This window comes from Dendronephthya gigantea, unplaced genomic scaffold, assembly GCF_004324835.1.
Source record: "Dendronephthya gigantea isolate DGI-Jeju-01 unplaced genomic scaffold, DenGig_1.0 000077F, whole genome shotgun sequence".
Taxonomy (NCBI): Eukaryota; Metazoa; Cnidaria; class Anthozoa; order Malacalcyonacea; family Nephtheidae; genus Dendronephthya; species Dendronephthya gigantea.
The window spans coordinates 449,686-454,740 of NW_021163087.1; the positions used below are offsets into that span (position 1 = coordinate 449,686).

Below are 5,055 nucleotides of genomic sequence, written 5' to 3' on the forward strand. Positions count from 1 at the left end.
GATCTATAATGGCTGTACTATATAGCTCAGTGTCACTGTCAAAAATTATATTTTTTCTATTAGGACTTTAGCTATATTTAAATAAACAAAATTTAGGCCAATGCTCCAGTTGTCTCCGTGGCGCAATCGGTTAGCGCGTTCGGCTGTTAACCGAAAGGTTGGTGGTTCAAGCCCACCCGGGGACGATGTATTTTCTCAATATATCTTTCGTTCTCTTTTCAACTGGTCTTTGATTTCGTAAACATTTCTATCAATGTTTATCAATCCTGAACAAAAAATTGGGTGATTTCTTTTCACAGCCATCGAATTATTTCCTTTTAACAACTCGTTCTCCCCCGATAATCTCCTCCCAATTTCTCCTCCCTAGTCCCCAGTCTCTTACAACCCCCCCCCCAACAATAGTTCATATTTCAAAACTGTGTCAAATGATTATTGAGTCAAATTATTATTATTACTGGGTAAAAAAAGATTAAAAAAAACGAAGTTAAGCTAAAACGTCCAGTGATTTAAAGTAATAAATAAATCATTTTTAGTAGAAACTTTTTTCAGTTTCGAGCCACAATCTTTCAGTCTCGCGTCGCATAGACACGGGACAGACACTACATTAGAGCCTGGTTTTCACAAATATAACAGCGACAGGACAGTACTTAGCAAACTGGAAACATATCATATAATAATAATATAATAATAGCATATCGATATATCTGATCTTTGGCTTAATCAGTTCCTGTGAAGAGCGAGCGAATATAATAAATCAAGGACAAGGTAATTCGTGACATAAAAATTGACGCTGCTCTTATAGAAAGCTTTTGGGGAATGCGGTACTCCATCCCCCATTCTAGATCTGGAGTAAGGACTTAAAATTAGAGGGGATTGATTGCAATAAGTGATACTGTTTTGATTGCTATCGCCCCCCCCCCCCCCATCCCCCCATTTACAGCGATTTCGTGATACGATTCTTATCCGGGCGCTTGTGGACGTGAAACTGACACGTACAAATGTAATATTTAAAATTTCGCTCCGACAGAAATTTGGAAAGATTGAGTCATATACGCCCTCTCTTTTTCATTGCCAAAATAAATAATCTAAATAGGCCCGAATAAACATTAGGATTTAGGGGTTGTTACGTCATCAGCAAAAACCGTAGTCGTCGAGCATAACGACAGCGAGGCAAGAGCACAGAGGTTGGCGCGAAAATGACGTACTATTATACTCGTAGTCTTTCGCACTTTTAGTCACTGCTAAAGCTTCCTAGTTCCGGCGTCACTGTGGATACTATTTGTTTGTTCTGTACCAGTTTCTTGAACAATCCTAATGATCATCAAATACGGATTTCGTAAATAGAAGGCGGCGCAGTCTAGGGCGGCGCTCTTTTAGTATTTTAGTTCTTCCTCATGAAGAAGGTGCACTGTCTCAGTTGCTATGATCAGTAACCTATTTGATTGATCAGCCCAATTTTATTTTCGGCTTGATTCGACCTGTGTAAAAACTGATTGATTCACGAAAAGCAATCGGTTGACATGTCATTTCAAAAGTGTTAAATTACTGTCGCCTGGTCACTAATCTACGAGGACCAACTGAATTTTCTCGTGCGCTAAACCGGTGCAGGATGGAGACCAGGAACTCTCTAGCAATATGAACATTTTTGGGCTATTATTGCGAACAAATATTTTGCAAAATGAAGATATGTCAACGGCCAAACATTCAAGTGAAATTAATTGTGAATATGCTTGAATTATTAAAATCTCATTTCATACTGCACTTATATTCTCAAAAACCAAGACCATGCTGCATTGCCTTAAAAATGGATGAAACGTTTTTGTCCGGCTTCGCAAATACTTCAATTTCTTATTTCTTCAATTAAATCATGCTCTACTTGTTGTTCAAAAATACACGTTCGAAAAATATTCCACAGGCAAATCTCTGACAAGATAGAATATTTTGATTTCATGTGGTGAGCTCGTGCTGTTTTTCATGACAGGAAAGTGAACTCACGGGAAGTGTTGTAATTAATTCAAAACAAATTAGACGTAATCCCTCCTTTATTTCAACCCCTCGTGATCTAAGCCAGCGCAGAGATCTGTGTCTTGCAAAAACACTTTACTGGATTAATCCCTGTTGTTCCTTATTCACATCGTATTCTTTACAATTAAAACAACCGAGTGAAAATATCAAGAATACTGTTGAATCAACTAGCATACTGCGTTATGAAATATGAATAGATATCTCGAGAAGGCGGGAACTCTCTGTCATCAAACTGCGGGATATTTTTAGATGTGATATCTCAACATAAAGCAATAAAAGCTTTCCACGTTAATACCATAAGGCATAAAATCATCGACATCGCTATGTTTTGTACTGCTTTTGAGTAATTTTCTGACTTTTCCATTTCGTTTAAAAAAAGTGATGATTATATTTTTTAAAATGGCGTTTTCTCCACTTATCACCTTATATTGTTTAATTAATCTGTTCGCGCCAATGATAGATAAGGATCTTCTACTTAAACAAGCAAACTGTTCTCTTGATCGGGTCTAAGTTGTTATTAATGTCCATCCCGCATACAACCCTAACCCGCTTACAGGCGGCATAACAAGCAGACATTCGTGACTCAGTTGGAACGATGAACTTTTAATCATTTCAATGGACTGCCCGACTTCCGGTAAAATTGACACATGAAAGCTTATCGCTTGGTCTAATTAATAGAGTATGATCATTGCCACTAAATTTGCCAAATTAATACCTCAAACACGGTAGAAAATATTTCTACACTCCACTGCTAATAGATGTTAATATTCAAGTATTTACACTCCGCCTATTTTTTTGACTGACCACCTTACGCTTCGCTATGCTCCGGTCTGAATCGAACATTTGGAGTTTATTATTTAGTTACATATCTTTTGAGGAAGCGCGTGCAGTTTTTGTTAAAGCCCCCGTGGTTTTTATATAGTCCACAAAGACTTTGAAGTTTGAGTAATGAATTTATTCCATATAGACAGATTATATTCTCTAAAATGAGATTAGTTTTCCGTGTATCTTAAGTCTACGCCTAAGAGGCTGCATGCGCTGTTGCGAACATCGAAACATTTCGTAGTTCACTGCGAAACATGAATTTGTTTCAGAACGGTTTATTGTGTATAATGTCAACATTGTAGCGCCGAAAATAGCCGAATAGCGAGTGTGTAACAATTGCGAATGAAGCACAAAGCGCTGAGGGGGTAAGATTATTGTAATATCGTATTGAATTGAGCCCAATAGACATGCGCATTGCAATAGAAAAGTAAAGCCCTGCTGTGGCGAGAAACTAAGTACAGATGCTTTATTAACAAGCTTCAAACACTGAAATGTCTTTAAAATAAGACTTGGTTCTTACTGCAGCAACATCAGCGGTCAGAGCTTTCCTCACTCGCTCAAAAGCAAGTGAGATAATTTCGTATCTATAAATATAGAATTTTTCAAGTGTTATATATAGCGCAGTGATCTGTTAGATTACTAATCAGCTGGCAAGTACAAGTGTTAAGTGGTTTAAGAGATCAACCCTCAGTGGTTTTCTGGTTAGCAACAGAGCTAGAAACACCGTGAGACCTCACAGAATGTCAACATTACCACCACACGGTCACCGTACATCACCGGTAGAAAGCAAGACTGCATTACGAACAGGAGGATATTATCAATCATTTCCACCGTACCATACTTCACCTTATACATCGGCAAGAGAAATTCATGGATCAACAAGTCATCTTAGAGAACGGCATAATGCAGACCTACTTGCCACAACTACCCATCTTATGCCTATGCAAGAACCAACCCAACCACAAGATTTTTATCAAAACGGAGCAAGACGTAGTAATAATACTATGGGCTATCTTCCACAGACATACACGAAACCGTACGTAGATCATATGCCTAGCACTTTACCTCAATATACAGTTAACCCAACCACATGCGATCCCTCAACAATTCATGGTTTGTCCAGTCAGATAATTCAACCACATTATTATCCTCCTGGTGCTATACCTCAGTATCCTAATCTTTACGATCAAGGCCTAGTTCCACCGCCGAATTATATTCCCATTATACCACAACAACAAACCAACGAGATTATGACTTGTCTTTGGATCGATCAAAACAATAATAATACAACAGAAAACGGCAAGAAAAAGCCTTGTGAAAAACAGTTCAGGTTGCTACAAGATCTTGTAACTCATCTTTCTGATGAACATGTCAGTGTAAGTGATAGCAATGTACACACATGTTATTGGAAAGATTGCCAAAGAAACGGTCAGCCTTTCAAAGCAAAGTATAAACTTGTTAATCATATTAGAGTCCATACAGGAGAGCGACCGTTTCCCTGCATGGAACCAGGTTGTGGAAAGCTATTCGCGAGATCGGAGAATTTAAAGATTCATAAACGAACCCATACTGGAGAGAAACCTTTTATGTGCGAGTACCTTGGTTGTGGGAGACGTTTTGCCAACTCTAGTGATCGAAAGAAACACTCTCATGTGCATACCTCAGACAAACCTTACATCTGTAAAGTCGACGGCTGTAATAAGAGTTATACTCATCCTTTCTCTTATGAACTACACGATAGTCTCGAGCAAACCTCACCAAACAAACCAAGAACTCTCTTAACGTCTCAGGAAAAAGACACGACTGCTATGGTATCTGAAGCTACTGCGACTATGAAACCAGAAACTCTCTCTAGAGAACACAACTGGTACAATTGACACATTTATATGAACGTTTACAATATATTTGGTGTAAAGATTTATTCAGAAGATCATTATAAAGGTATATACTATCATAGATTTATAAAGAATGCAGGAGTCTCAGAAAAACACCCTAAGCTAGCATGCATCGTGTTTAGACAGCTCCAAGATTCCGCAATTATCTTGGATCAATATTTGCAACCTCCATGCAACAGTTGCCTGTACGTTATATTATCAACACTTATTACTGTACATATATATAGTGTAGTGTTTCTTTGCTCATCATGGAAGAACATTATTCAGAATGCCAAAACTATTTCACTTACACGAGAATTTGAAGAGCTAC

At 38.0% G+C, this 5,055-nt stretch overlaps 1 non-coding gene and 1 pseudogene across 1 annotated transcript; both read left to right on the top strand.

Annotated features, from left to right (window-relative positions):
• Positions 1–111: 111 nt before the first annotated feature.
• Trnan-guu lies at positions 112–185 on the top strand. The gene has a single exon. It is a non-coding gene; the product is annotated as a tRNA-Asn (tRNA).
• Positions 186–3,525: 3,340 nt separating this feature from the next.
• Positions 3,526–4,727, top strand: LOC114532032 (annotated as a pseudogene).
• The last annotated feature ends 328 nt before the right edge of the window (positions 4,728–5,055 follow it).